The sequence below is a fragment of the Cibotium barometz genome, chromosome 56 (genome assembly GCF_041138505.1).
Source record: "Cibotium barometz isolate CiBa-2024 chromosome 56, ASM4113850v1, whole genome shotgun sequence".
In the NCBI taxonomy this organism is placed as follows: Eukaryota; Viridiplantae; Streptophyta; class Polypodiopsida; order Cyatheales; family Cibotiaceae; genus Cibotium; species Cibotium barometz.
In genome coordinates, this window is record NC_141101.1 from 1,477,147 (window position 1) to 1,493,505 (window position 16,359).

At 38.9% G+C, this 16,359-nt stretch overlaps 1 protein-coding gene across 1 annotated transcript in view; it reads left to right on the plus strand.

The window, feature by feature from the left end:
* The first annotated feature begins 13,756 nt into the window (after positions 1-13,756).
* Positions 13,757-16,359, plus strand: part of SKIP4 (SKP1 interacting partner 4) — a 78,505-nt gene continuing 75,902 nt past the window's right edge. The window contains exon 1 of the mRNA XM_086790940.1: positions 13,757-13,911. The gene's annotated coding sequence lies outside the window, so the exon portion shown is untranslated. The remainder of the gene's footprint in view (positions 13,912-16,359) is intronic.

A 16,359-nucleotide genomic window follows, 5' to 3' on the forward strand; every position in this document is an offset into this window, starting at 1 on the left:
TTACTTTACTTAATCTCAACTCAAAGGTCAGGGCCTTTACATTCTGTGGTGGCCCATGGCATTATTTTGCGGGGGTACAAGATCCCACCGTCATCAGGGCAGAGCTTGAAGGGTTCCATGTTTTGATTCCAGCCATCAAGGCGGCTTCAGAGTCTAGAGAGCCTAGTAGTAAGAAGCCTAGGATATAGCTGTGATGATTATGTAACTTTGATGACTATGTAATTTTTAATGCTATGAATGGAAATTTGGGTTGTAGAGTTTTTTGTTGAACACGTGTCTTGTAATGTATTTTACTAGTTGACTCAAGCAAATAAATTCAAATTACACACGTAACTCAAATCAAAATTGTATCCATTTGAAGACGCATATAAATCAACAAATTATATAAACTCAAATTAAATGAGACTTATTTGCATTACAAGATAAGAATAGTGCCTCCAAAGCTTTGCCTATCCAGTGCGTAGGTAGTGGGTTAATGCTGCACGAACCCAGAACCTCCTATCATGACGGTCTTGCAGATCCTTCATTATCTCTCGTACCACACGTTGGAAGGAGAGCTTCGGTATGAGCAGGTTCACCATCTTTTGGTATTTCCTAATCTCATGGAGAGCCACAGTGCCAGGCCTCCACCTACACTTGTGATGTTGCTGCCGTGGTGGTTGGATGGGGGATACTCCACGTCGAGTCCACGTCCCACCTTGGGGGGCCAGACTCTCCTAGCAGTTTTCTTGGTGCAATCCATGCTCTTGGAGGTGAGAGAGAGAAATGAGGGTTACTTCCATGCTTATAGATGAAAATTTATATTTTTTCTAAATTAGCTCAATATACAAATTTGATACTTTTTAATTTTTAAAAATAGTTTTCCTTATCAGAATGATCTCTAATTTTATGTGTGCACATAAGTATCATGGAACACCTCCTAGATAAAATATCAACCCCATCCCTTGTCCAAAGTCTCGTGTGTATAGACTTGCTATTAAAAAAAGAAGGCCTGTACACGCGAGCCTTTAGACAAGGGCCCTACTACAGGCCTTTGATAGGGCCGATATTTTATCTAAGACATATAAACTATATGATCTATGCACATAATAAATTTCAACCCATTCTGATCACTGCACACCATGCATCATTTTTTTCTAAGGAAAAAAATATTATCATATAAAATAGCACTTGCACATGCACATGGACTTGCTTGCCTGGTCTCCATCTTCTCTTCTTATGCGTAGATGAATGAGCATTTCTAGCTGGAGCAGCGGGAACAGTGGGAGGAGCTTGACGTTCATCATTATCAGTGTCAGTATGTTTACTAGATCCGAATGAATGAATCGGTGTCTTGGAAGGCATCTTGTTTGCTCTTTTCTTAGTACGCGCCATACTCACAAGCTAGAAGGAATGGAGAGAAATGGAGGAATGGAAAGAAATGAAAGAAGTGCCTTTATTTATAAATGGAACTTACTATAAGTTATTGACACTTACTTTTAAAAAATATCAACACTATCAAAAAGTTATCCATGTTGACTTTAGTAAATACTTATTTTGAAAAGGTTATCCATGTTGACTTTAGCAAACACCTATTTCTTTAAAACATTGGATTGCTCCAATACTCTTATAAAGATAAAATGTTGTTTCATAATTACAATTCTATCAATATTTCCATTTGCTATCGACTCTCTCTTGGGTTATCAACCATTCTGCATGATGTTCTTTGGCCATGCTATTTTCATATTTTGCTTTCCTCACTACATATATTGCCCTGCGAGCAGCTTCTGTATCATTGGATTTGGAATTTATTAATTTGTCCTCATATCTTGTCTCTATTCTCCTATACCACCATTGGAGTAACTGCCTCATAGGACTGGAATCATTGATTCCACCTCCATGTGCCATTGCTTTTTGGAATCTACATTGAGCTTGCCAATGAGATCGCTCCATGCCTTGTGTGGACCATATCGCCAAACTTCCTTGTTTAGCAAAGTATGGACCATGAGCCTCAAGTATGTGCTGCATTCAAGAACACAAGATCCACAATTAAAATCAAAATATTACATTCACAATTTAATTGTAAAAATGAAATGGAGACCACTCTGACCATATAGTGTGTAATGCAATTTGAAGTCCATGCCTCTGTCATTGAGTTATGAAAGTTTACAACCGCCTCTTTAAATGCATTGGCATCATCAGAATTGAATGTCATCTTTTGTAAAAGTGGTGCCAATTTATAAAGTGCAATCCACACATTTGCCTTTGCTATCCGCGTCAAATATTAGATTTCTTTTACGAATAATTCACATTTACTCTCTTTGGCATAAAGTGAATGCTTCCTGGGTAACTCAAATACTTGCCGTAAGTTTTTGAGGTATTCTTTCTTAGTGCGACTATAAATCAGGATATTTTCTAGGAAAACCACGATAAATTTTCTTAAATAAGGTTTCAAGACACTATCCATGAGTGTCATATGGCTGGAACATTAGTCAAATTAAAGGGCATGACTGAAAACTCATAGTGACCAAACTTAGTTCGAAAAGCAGTCTTTTGGACATCCGCTTCCTGAATTCTCACTTGATGATATCCAGATCGTAAATCAATTTTTGTAAGGTACTTTTCTCCTTGGAGTTGAGCAAACAACTCATCTATTCGTGGCAAAGGGTACTTATTCTTAATTGTGATTGTGTTCAAACCACGGTAGTCTATGCATAACTGCATAGATCATCTTTTTCCCAAAGTGCTTAGTTGAATGAATCCACTTTTAAGATATTCTTTTAGCTATCATTCTACTTCTTGTGCTTCCTTAAAACTAAGCCAATAAGGAGGCTTACTTATTGGCTTTGAGCCAGGTATTACTTCGATTAGATGCTCAACATCGCAGATAGGAGGTAATCCTTCGGGTAATTCATTTGGAAACACATCTTTAAATTGTTGTTACAACTCATTTAAGGGTTCATTAATCTTTTTATTGTTAACATGCTTTGATTGAAACATTATGCTCACTCAAACCACTTATGGTTTCACTTGTGGAAAAGGAAATGACATCATCAAGCATCATGTAACACAAAAAGATGTTTTCTACTTCATTAGCTTGTACAAGGTGATTGAGTTCCATAGAGCATATAAGAGGTGAGGAGGGTATATCATATTCACCTTGCAAACGCACTTTCTTACCATCTACTTCAAACTCAAAAGAATTATGCAAATAACTTCTAGACAAAGATGGACCAATGTTATATAACCACTCACGACCTAGAATAACATCCGCTCGAGTGATATGCATAACTTGAAATTCCAAATACATCTCATGACCTTGAATGACTAATGGGACATCACGAGATACCGTGTCCCAGACATCTTTATCATAACTGAAACCACGTACTTATGGTCACTTGAACTTTCCGACAACTTTAATTTCTTGACTAAAGTATAGTTCAGGAAATTGTGCGTCGCACTATCATCAATCATAACTCATACCTTATGACCCTTAACGTGACCATACATTCAAACCAACTCATGTAGTCCAAATGTTGGCACCCACATCGATGACGTGACACAACACGCATGAGTAGAATCAGCATGATAAACTTGAACCTCTTTAAACTTATGAGAAGTCTCTACAGGGAGAACTTGAATAGTATGCACTTGCTTTTCTTTACTTTGATCACCCTTATTCTTCTCATTTTCTTTAAGTTTAGGACACTGTAGTTTACTATGACCCTTTTCCATGCAATGAAAACATAAATTTGAATAGTGTGCACTTGCTTTTCTTTACTTTGATCACCATGATTCTTCTCATTTTCTTTAAGTTTAGGACACTATAGTTTACTATTGTTGGAATTAGGGTTGCAGAAAAGCACACAAAGCTTGGAGAAGAAGAAGCAAGAATGCACACAACACACAGTGTGTATTAGATTGTGCTAATGTACAAAGATAAGTTAGCCCTAGAATAATGGGCATATATACAAGCCGGGGGAAAAAATCTCCTAAAGAGAGAAAAAGTGCCCTGACGGTCCTAAGTGTGTTCACACACATCACTGCCTATATATATGGCAACAAATCTCCCCTGGGAGTGATGGTGTGAACGAGAACTGGCACTCATGTATAGGGAAGTTCCATGCCCGAAGTAGATCAGTCCACAAAGGGGAGCAAGCCCAAAGCTTTGCGGAAAGCTTCAAACTTCTCACGAGGAAGCGCCTTTGTGAAAAGATCGGCGAGGTTGTCCTGTGTTGGCACATATGCCAAGCTGATCTCTCCTGCTGAGAGTCTCTCCCTGACATAGTGATAATGCACCTCAATGTGCTTTGTGCGAGCATGAGAAACTGGGTTTCTCGCAACTGCCAATGCACTCTGACTGTCAGTGTAGATAGAGGTGGCAGACTCCCGTCCAACACCCAAGTCAGCCATAAGCCCTCTTAGCCACACACACTCAACCGTAGATGTGAAAGCTGCCCTGTACTCAGCTTCACAACTAGAAGTGGCCACAGTAGGTTGCTTCTTGCTCAACCAAGATATGCATGAGCTACCAAGCATGAAACAAAAACCACTTGTGGACACTCTTGTGTCATAGCAACCAGTCCAATCTGAGTCCGAAAAAGCATGTAAATCTAGTGGCAATGATCCCCCCTTGGGATAAAACAGCCCAAGATGTATGGTGCCACTCAAGTAGTGAAAGATGCATTTAACTGCCTTCCAATGCTGAGACCCTGGGCTATGCATAAACCTGCTCACCTGTGAGACTGCAAACTGAATGTCCGGCCTCGTAATGCATACATAAATGAGGCAACCAATAGCTGTCTGATAGAGTGTGACATCAAAGTGATCTCACTCAACTTCAAACTTGTCTCCATTGGAGTAGCAATAGGCTTGCAGTCTTCAAGGCCAAATCTCCGCAACAATGTCTCAATATACTTTGTCTGACACAAAGCAATACCTCCATCACACTACTTAAATTGTATCCCCAAATAATGATGCAAATGTCCCAAATCTGATATCTCAAAAGAGGCATTCAAACAAGCCTTAAAATCAACAATATGACTCTCATTTGGTCCTGTGAGCAGCATGTCATCGACATAGAGAGCAATGATTAGATGTACATCATCCACACGTTTAATATACAAAGTGCTTTCTATTGGACTATTCTGAAAACCATGTACAGTCAAATATGCATGTATCTTTTCATATGAAGCTCGTGGAGCTTGCTTTATACCATATAAAGCCTTATTCAACCTGCACACTTTGTTTTCCTACCCTCTTTGAACAAAACCACGAGGCTGCGATACATACACCTCCTCATGCAAATCTCCATTCAAGAACGCAATCTTTATGTCCAACTAATGTACATTCCAACCATTATGAACTGCCAATGCATAAATGCTACGAATGGTAGTCATACGACAAGTGGGAGCAAAGGTCTCATCAAAATCAATGTCCTTTTCTTGAGCATGACCCTTTGCAACAAGTCTAGCCTTATAGCGATCAACACTGCCATCTGGCTTTCGTTTCAACTTAAAAACCCACTTACATCCAATGACCTTTTACCAATAGGCAAATCACGCAAAGACCATGTACCATTCTTCATTATAGCATCAAATTCACTTTGCATTGCAGCCAACCAATTTTCTGATTTTTGTGCCTCATCAAATGAAAGAGGTTCTTCCTCTTCACACATACTAGACACAGCCAAAGCATAACAATTTTATGCATAAGAGGAATGCTGAAAACCTGAACGAGTATGACTAGACATAGGTGCATCAATTTTACTATCACGCAAGGTTTGCACCAGCCATTTAGGCATACCTCTAGCCTGGTCATTTTCAGCCCTATCCTCATAAATTACATCCTGTAAATCTGCATCAGAAGTAGGCTGATCTATGATGTCGTTTGCATAGGCTGAATATTTACCTCATTAGGACTTACATTTGAATTCCCACCTATAAACAGAGGCAACAATGTATCAAATACATCCCATGAGCTCACACCTGTCTCTTTAGTACATGATAACAAAGGCTGCACATCATCTGCCAACAAAAACAACATCTCGACTAATCAAGATATGCTTTGATTGTGGATGATACAATATGTAACCCTTGCTCTCAGCACTGTAACCAACAAAAATGCATTTGACAGCCTTATCATCCAATTTTCTACATTGTTGCACAGGCACTAAAGCATAGGCCAAGCAACCAAAGACATGCAAGTGACCAATAGAAGGCTTCCTGCCATGCCAAGTTTCGTATGGAGTAACAGACTGCAAGGCCTTAGTGGGACACCTATTGAGTACATATGCAGCACACATGACAGCCTCAAGCCAAAACGCATGTGGCAAAGCTTGGCTCTTGACCATACATCGTGCCATCTCCATAAGTGACATGTTTTTCCTCTCAGCAATACCATTTTGCTGAGGGGTATACGGCACTGTACATTGGTGTTTTATCCCACGACTAGCTAGAAATGCATCAAACTCTTTAGACATGTACTCCCCCCCTCGATCAGAACGGAGGGTGCCCACAGTACAATTGGATACATTTTCAACCATAGCCAAAAATTGTTTGAAGCACAAACACTTCGGACTTTGCCTTCAGTGGATATACCCATGCATGCCTTGAGAAATCATCAATGAAAGTCGCGAAGTACAAGTGCTTACCAAATGACGGAGTTTGCATAGGCCCACATACATCACTATAAAGTTGCAATTTCGAGTGGCCCGCACAGAACCATCCTTTGGAAACACAGAACGGTTGCATTTTGCCCAAAATACAGCCTTCACAAACATGTTTCAATTATGCCTCAAGAGGGGGAAATGAAGCAACCATATCAAATTTCTGCAAACGCAGCAAACTAGCAAAGTTCAGATGACCAAAACGAGCATGCCATAGTTTTGCATCTGAAACTGCCTTTTCATCAGAAACTGCATTTGCTGAATCTTCCACACACTTGTCATAAGAATTGAGCCTATATAGCCCATGAAACAAGGTGCCAGATGCAATAATCATATCACCAGAAGTCAAATCATGAACATTACATCTGTCATGCACAAATTTGACTACAAGTCCAAGTCTAGCAAGCGCAGAGACAGATAATAGATTCTTCTTTATCCCTGGCACATACAAAGCATCTGAAAGTGTGAAAGCGCTGCCATTTGTAGCAATAAGCATACTTTTACCAACGCCCTTCACTGGATAAGAAGCATTATTGGCATATGTGACAGTATTCCCATTAGAGACAGCCTCAAGACAAGTGAACATATCACGATGCGAGGTAATGTGCTTTGTAGCACCACTGTCAAAATACCATACATCAGAGTCAACAGAAACTGCCAAACATGCATCATGTACAGATGGGTCATACTGGCAATACACGCTAAACGCCCATTCTGTATCCTACATAACATTTTGCAGAATCTGTATTTGTAGAAGCATCCGCTATTGTGGCTGCATTTGACTCTTTCTTCTTTGCCTCTTTAGCCTTTAGCTTAGGGCGATTCTTAATGAAATGATCAGTTGCCTTACAATAGTTGCACCTGATCTTTTTCTTGCCTTTATATCAAGAGCCTTCTCAGACCTATTCTTGCTACCTGTGGAAGGAGAAGAAGTTGCAGACCTACTAATAGGAGAAGAAACAGTGGAAGGGGCTGCCTTACCACTTCTTCTCTACTGGGCAGCAGCAACAAATGCCTGATCAACTGCACGCTGCCTAGCCCTATTTTGCCTTGACTGCGCTTCTTGCAAGAGCTTATTGACTAAAGTATCATACTTGACAACATTAAGTCTGTCCTCAGTAACAAGTCTCCACGTGGAAGCGAAAGTCTGATATGACTCAGGTTAAGCATCAAGAACAGTCTGCACAAGAGAATGATCAGGAATAATCTCACCTGCAGAAATTACTCCCATTTGGGGTTGATGTTACAAACAAACAGCTGATGAAGTGCACAGACCACGGAGTGCAGAGCTTCAATGGATGTAGCAATGTAGGTAGAGAGAGAGAGACAGAGACACAGTATGTGGGTACAATGATGTACCTCTAAGGTTTTTCAAATAGGTATATGAATAATGGTACAACCCCGAAGGGTGCCCAGACACTAGGCGGGCACGGTGGCCCTTTATTCCCAACAACCTCCTAAAGGAAACGTGCCTAAAGAAAGAGGGAAAGAATCAGCTAAGTCTAAGTATGTACAGAGCTGAAAAATCTATACCTATCCAACTCCCATCATCTGCCGAGCAATGGGCAAACCACTCTGCTGACAAAAAAATTTCCACAATTTTCACAAGAGGTTCTAGAAAAGAAGCAAAAAGATAATATTTATATGAGAAAAAAGTTTACATTGATGGTCCAAAACATTACAAGGGGATCATCTAGGCAAGTAGTAAAGGTAGTCCTAGAAGCCACATACTAAAACTCATGTTTATATTCATAAATATGGCCTTGGTTGTCTATTGTGAAAACACTGACTTTCTTTACATCCATGAGAATACATTTGAGGTTGTTTAAATTGGAGGCATACAAATCCAAAAATGGGCGTGGAAGGCTCAAGACCTTGTCCACCATTGCACCATGCAAAAACACATTCATAATGGAACCATCATGTAGTGTAATCTTAGCTTGGAGACTAGGAGCCCGAACAATTTCGGAGATTTTGTCGCATGAGAAGCAATAAGGATTTGAAGATTGTCGACTAACCCTTGATCCTTTACATCTAGCACAAACAAACTCCATGGAAATCTATTAATGTTTGTAATCCCTAATGTACAACACCTACAAGTTAAGATAAACAACATAGTAAGCAATTATGCTTCTATTTTGACAAATGAAAATGGCAAATGATTTCTTTCGGAGCCACCTTTTTGCTAAACCTAGAAATGATAGTGCATCTTTTAGCACACTTCTAAATCTTTCTAGAATTGCAGAGAGAATTGTACTGTCAACAATTGACAGTGTGTTGGAATGACTCTTGAAGATGCCTATATTGCATGCAACACATGCAAAAAAACCCTTTGATTGAACCTCATCCACAATCCTATAATATTTTGCTTTGCGAGTTGGTATAAAAGATAGCTACAAATAGAAACAGTGTCTAAGCACATGCCAAACTCAAGCACAAATTAATAGAATGCCACTACCACAACCAACATAACTCACATTTGCTCTATCCACACAGAGGGAGGCCCATTTACAATAGTTAACTGAGCCACAATACCACCATCACTCTTGGTTACATTATTGATGTTTACAACAGTAAACACAATACTTACACAATCAACTAGATTTCTTGTTTGGTTTGAGAATAAATTTTTGATTTTATGTTCAAGAAAGAACATAAAGTTGCATGAAAATTTGTTGTTGTGTCTATATGCAATGCAAAGGGAGATGTTCCACCATCATTTCTCACTTTCTTTTTGATACTTACACCCTCTATGTGCAAGAAATCAGAGACATCAAAAGCCTCTACAAATTGATGAATAAAAGATTTAGTGACAACAAGGGTAATAATATGCTTAGCTTTAGGTCAACTAAATCAGCTTTCAAAAAGCGAGCATATGAAGTATCCCTACTGTGATATGTACCATATTTGCATAAGACTTTTCCTTCAAACACAAATCTAAAGGTGATAATGTCCGATAGCTCAAAAATAAGCAAAGAAGGAAGGTTTGGTGATGTCAAGGCTAATTGAGAAGAGAAAGAATCTGAGAGAGGTTCTTGCTTGCTACAAGCTAATGCATTTAAGCTTTCGAAAGGCAAAGGAATTTTGCTTGTGAATGATGATAAAGCAGTGGCTCCAAGCACATTAACTTGAGGTGTGTTGTCACCATGCTTCTCACCACTAGTGGCTTGCCCTACAAATCAAACGACGACAATTTTGATAAATATTCACTTCTCTATTCTCGTAAAAGAAACCAATCTAGCACTATTTTACACTTACCATGACCAGAGCAAACATATTTTACACTTACCATGACCAGAGCAAACATATTTTACCACTCTTTGAATTGGAATTCTCTTAGAAGGACTCTTTTTCAATATAGAAGCTCTTGGAGTCAATCTTTTATTTTTAGGAGGGGCCACAAAGGCACAATCTTTAGTGTCTACAAACAAAAATATTTGCAAGAGTCAAGAAGTAAGAATGAAAAGATATATTCAAGCTTTGAAAATCGAGATTTAACTAACCATGCTCAAGGTCCATATCCATGTTCAAATAGCAGACATCACTTTCTTAAGAGTAAAAGGAATATTTTTATCACTAAAGTCTTAATGGCATGATATGAGCAAGAAAGATTTTCAAACAGTCCAACAAGAGAAAAAACTAAGCTTTAGACTTTCCACTACAAGCAAAGTGTAAAGCAAAACAAAATTTTGCTTCAGAAACAAAGCTCACACCCTACACCACTAAAAGATATGCAAAAGGATATAGCACAACATAGCAAAGATGTTACCCCCATAGCCATTGAATGTCCTCCCCCCCCCTTACTTTGCAGTGAGCACTCATCACAGCCGGCACGGAATGCTAGCACGACGAAGCTGCTATGCTAGTCACGAGCTGCACAACGAGCACCCAAAAGCAGAAGCACTGGGAGCACGAGAAGCTACCCTATTTACCATAGGAGGGTAGCACGACGAGCACTCGAAAAGAGAAGCACTAGGAGCGGGGGAGCTGTCCCGTTACCACATGAGGGTAACATGGCAAGCACTCGGAAGAAGAAGCATTGGGAGAGCAGGGTCATCTGGCCCGTTACCACCACAGGAGGGTAACACGGCGAGCACTCGAAAGGAGAAGCACCAAGAGCGTGGGGAACTACCCCATTACCACATGAGGGTAGCATGGCGAGCACTCGAAAAGGAGAAGCATCGGGAGCAGGGGGGGGCTCCAAGAAAAGAAGAAGATCATAACCCAAGAGGGGGGGGCTGGGCTCTCATAACCCTAAGGGGGCCCCTCTCATAACCCTAAGTGGCCGCCACCCAATCACCCTAATCCATCCTTTAAAAAGGAATCCAAAGCCAATTATATAAAATAACCTTGGCCAACCCCAAAAATATAAACCAATAAATATTTATATCACCCCCTCCCCAATTTTAGCTGGGGAAAATATACATATATAATATCACATGCAATAAACATACATCACACATGCACTATATAAAAGGGTTGCCCAATCACACAAAAATGAAAGAAAAAATAGAAAAATAATAAAAACCAAAACAAAAAATAAAATAAATTATATATATACATCACACACATGCAAAATATTACACACACACACACATAACGCACATGCAATACATACATACATACATACATACATATATATATATATATATATATATATATATATATGTATGTATGCACACACACACGCACACACACACATATATATATATCTCTGTGTGTGTGTGTGTGTGTGTGTGTATGTATGTCTGTATATATATATATATATATATATATATATGTATATATATGTTATGTACATATATATATATATATATATATATATATATATATATATATACATACATACATACATACATGTATGTATGTATGTATGTACATAACACACACACACACACACACACACACACACACACACACATATATATATATATATATATATATATGTACATATATATATATATATGTACATATATATATATATATGTACATATATACATATATATATGTGTATATATATATATATGTACATAACATATATATACATACATACATACATACATATGTATGTATGTATGTATGTATATATATGTTATGTACATATATATATATACATACATACATATATATATATATATGTATGTATGTATATATATGTTATGTACATATATATATATATATACATACATATATATACATATATATATATATATATATATATATATATATATATATATATATGTACATATATATATGTTATGTACATATATATATATGTACATATATATATATGTATATATATATATATATATATATATGTACATATATATATGTTATGTACATATATATATATGTACATATGTACATATATATATATATATATATGTACATATGTATATATGTACATATATGTACATATGTACATATATGTACATATGTACATATATGTACATATGTACATATATGTACATATGTACATATGTACATATATGTACATATGTACATATATGTACATATATATATATGTACATATATATATATATATATATACATATATGTACATATGTACATATATATATATATATATATATATATATATATATGTACATATATATATATGTACATATATATATATGTACATATATATATATATACATATATGTACATATGTACATATGTACATATATATATATATATGTACATATATATATATGTACATATATATATATGTACATATATGTACATATGTACATATATATATATATATATATATGTATGTATGTATGTATGTATGTATGTATATAACATACATAAAAATATAAATAAATAAATATATAATACACATGAAAAAATAGAAAAATAATAAAAATCAAAACCAAAAATGGAATAAATTATATATATACATCACACACATGCAAAAATATTATATGTGTATATGTATATGTGTGTGTGTGTGTGTGTATATATATATATATATATATACCTCGTTGTGTATATAAACGCAAACATGAATATACCACATGTAATATTCATACATCACACACCCCTGTCACACCCTGATTATCCAAATATTATACAAAAAGCTTGAAAAAGATAATTAAAAAATATAAAACTGAAATATGAAATTAAAATAAATATATGTACATAACACACATGCAATAATATATATGCACATAATGCACATGCAATATATAAATACACGTAAGAAACATGTAATATATCAATATATATAAATATATATATATTAACACACTTGCAATATATATATTAACACACTTGCAATATATATATTTATAAACACATAACACACATGTAACGTATATATTTATACACATATAAATATACACATGACACTCAAGCAGTGTATATATATACACACGCACGCATGCACGCACGCACGCACGCACACACACACATAATTATCACATGCAATTTCCACACATCACACATGGTAGAATTGTCACACTCAACGATTTGAAGAAGAGCAAAAAAAAAGGCTTGAAAAGAAAAAAATCACACTATATGCAAACAATTACTTACAAGTCTTTCTTGCACTTTTTCTAATTATCATCTTTGTAAATAACCAAACGAAAACGATGAAACTTCCCATGCTCAGAGTGACCATCATTGCATGGTAAAGAGGATGTAGGCTTTCACGGGAAGGGCTAGCAAAGATGTTACCTGCCCCCCTCCCCACCCCAGCCATTGAATATCCCCCTCCCCACTACTTTGCTGTGACAAAGAATCGATTCATAGTTAATCAACAGCCGGCAAGGAATGCCAACATGGAGAAGCTGCTATACTAGTCATGTGAGCACTTGAAAGGAGAAGCACCGAGAGTGAGGGGCCTCGGAGGGTAACGCGACGAGCACCCGAAAGGAGATGCACCGGGTGCAGAGGACGGCAAGCATCAGAAAGAAGAAGCACCGAGAGTGGGGGGGAGCCCCAAGAAAAGAAAGAGTAGCCTCTCATCACCTTAAGTGGCCGCCTCCACTCATCACCCTAACCCATCCTTTAAGAAGGAATCCAAAGCCAATTATATAAAATAACCTTAGCCAAGAAAAAAAAACCAATAAAAATTTATATTCCTCCCTCCCAAAAAGTGCAAAATGGGCGGAGCCGGTTTGGCGGAGGTTTCTGGGTAGAATGTGATTCTCAATTTGTCATCGCAGGTACGCGCTTGGAGGAGGCGGCGGCGGCATCATCATCATTATTCATCAGAAGCATGCCGACACCTTCGGCTCGGAGGCTGCGTAGCTTGGAAGGTGTGCTTCTAAGGTTCGCTTATAATAATTGTAGATTCTAGGATGTTTTGAACAGTAACGTGCAAAGGGATCGAAATAGCTTTGAGATTGAGAATGTCATCAGTTTGGAGTGCTGTATTATGTTGAAACTGGCCAGTATGTCATATCTCTCTCTGGACAAAACAAGGGTAAAATGCCTTTATCCATCAGTATCCTCCGCCACAAACCTTAACAGCAAAGGCAAAGCTTTTTTTTTTCATGAGTAGATCCGTCTGTAGTCGCAATTTTGGTGCCTGCTTGGAGGCGACGTCGTCACAAAGCGGCCTCAATACCTACGAGGCCAGCGGGAATTGACCTCCCTTCCCTCTAAGTATGTGCCCATCGGCAACCAAGGCAAAGATGCTACATGAGAAGGATGAGATGGAAGTGTGTGCATTTTGCAAATATCACATTACAGGGAAGGTAGCAAGCAGCTTTTGCAAAGGGAAGTTTGCAGATCTGTCAGTTGAGACTCGATCTTGAACCCGAACTGGTATCGATGATCTCAAAGAGCATGGATTAACATCATATTTTGCAACCTCTCAACCTTGGCCCATTCTTTTCTATGATGATCAGGCAGGCTGCATGAGAAAGGTGGGTCTGGCATGCTTAAGCTCCCTTGCATGAAGAGGGCTCGTGAAGATCGACTCGATAAAGTTTACTTTTTTTTTTCCCTGCGGGAAAGAGATCCTTCTATTAGTTACCAAAAAGAACAGCCATGCAAGCTAAGTACAAACTTAGCTTCTTAGAGAGAGTGATAATCAAAATGACAAAAGGCCGGGGGGTGGGCGAGGGTGGGGGGGTGCTCTCCTCCCCAAGCTGGCCGCTCTAGGGGGAGGAGGCTACCTCATACAATTGGGGAGGGGGAAACAACCGTACTGTGCTCTATAATGCTAGGTGGGCTCACCATCACTGTCAGAGATAAACGGGTCGTGATGCCAAGTTTGCTTGCGGCACTTCTACATGCGATTAGAGCTACCTTGAAGCTTCACCCGCGGAGGGTGTGAATGATATCGAGCCCTATGCTCAAGATGGACTCCACTGGTGTGCCTTTGATGGCCTCGCTACAAAATGAACTTGCCAAATATGCCATGCAACAATACTGTTGCAAATCTCCCATCTTTGACAGGAGCTTGGAGTTCAGTGAACTATAGAGGGAATCGAAATTGGAGCTGTCGAGATTCAATGATGAGAAACTTGTAGTGCCGGTCCCCTGCCATCCTCTCTCATATGCCATGGCCGCCTCAACCTCAGTGGCCCAAGCAACTTTGCCCCAAGTAATTGTGTGGGGGGGCCTGGTCCATAGTGAAGATACAAAGAATCTTATGTCAAACCTGCTGAGCCTTTGGGAAATCCCAAAGGCAATGATATTGGTGTTGGAGAATGCACATGCGGAAGCATAAACAAGACAAGTGAGAGCTTGTGGACAAGATCACCTTTTATATTAGCTTGAAGCTTTACAATGGCAATTGGCTAGCAAGAGAATGTTGAACTTGTGCAAGGGATTGGATGAATAAAGTGAGAAGTGGGGTGCAATTGCTCATCACTGGAGACCAACCACAATCGGAAAACAAATGCACAAACTTAGATCACTTAACCTTGAAATAATGAACAACATAAGCATCCACAAATCTGAAAATGACAATGCACAACTTGACACCACCACTGGGGCCGGGGCTTGAAAAGGCCGATCCCCCCCTCAATACAATATTGTCAAATCCCCACGGATCTCCTCGTGATCATTCTTGGTTCGAGACTCGAAACCTGCAAACAAACGAACAAACAAACAACAAGGGGGTGCAAGCCTGACTCACCTCCCAACCATGACAGCCGTGGGCAAGCCCACAGTCTTGGCTGTCCCCACCGAGCCACGAGCTGAGCTAACTAGGATGACGTACCGACCAATCTTCTCCTCGCGACGTCCCATACCGCCACAAAGCTGCCCTCGTGGGCCTCGAGATTACTGCCGGCCTCGGTTGCATAAAGCAGGTGCACGTTTGCACTAGATCCAGGCTCCAAGACCATAGAGCTCTCACAAACTCGCGAGACTCTCTATAATACAATAACTAACCTTGGCCACCTTTTTATAGGCTCTTGGCCGGTCATCGGGCGTCCACACTTGGGCGCCCGTCCGTCCATACTTGGGTGCCCGCCCGTTAGTCTTTCCCTAACTTAGCTCGTCAATTAGCCTGCCTAGTTCCAAGCTTCCCCAAGCCTCGAAACTAGTCTTGCATGCGTGTAGCACACGATAGATTGCACATGACATACTCCCCTTCCTCTAAGAGCTCACTCTTGAGCTCACTAAAAAGCCAGGGTAATCTCTCTGAAGAGTAGTCAATGTCTCCCATGTAGCGTCCTCCTCAACACGATCCTACCACTTGATCTTGTATTCCGTTGATAAGCGTATTACGCAATCTTCTTTCACGAAAT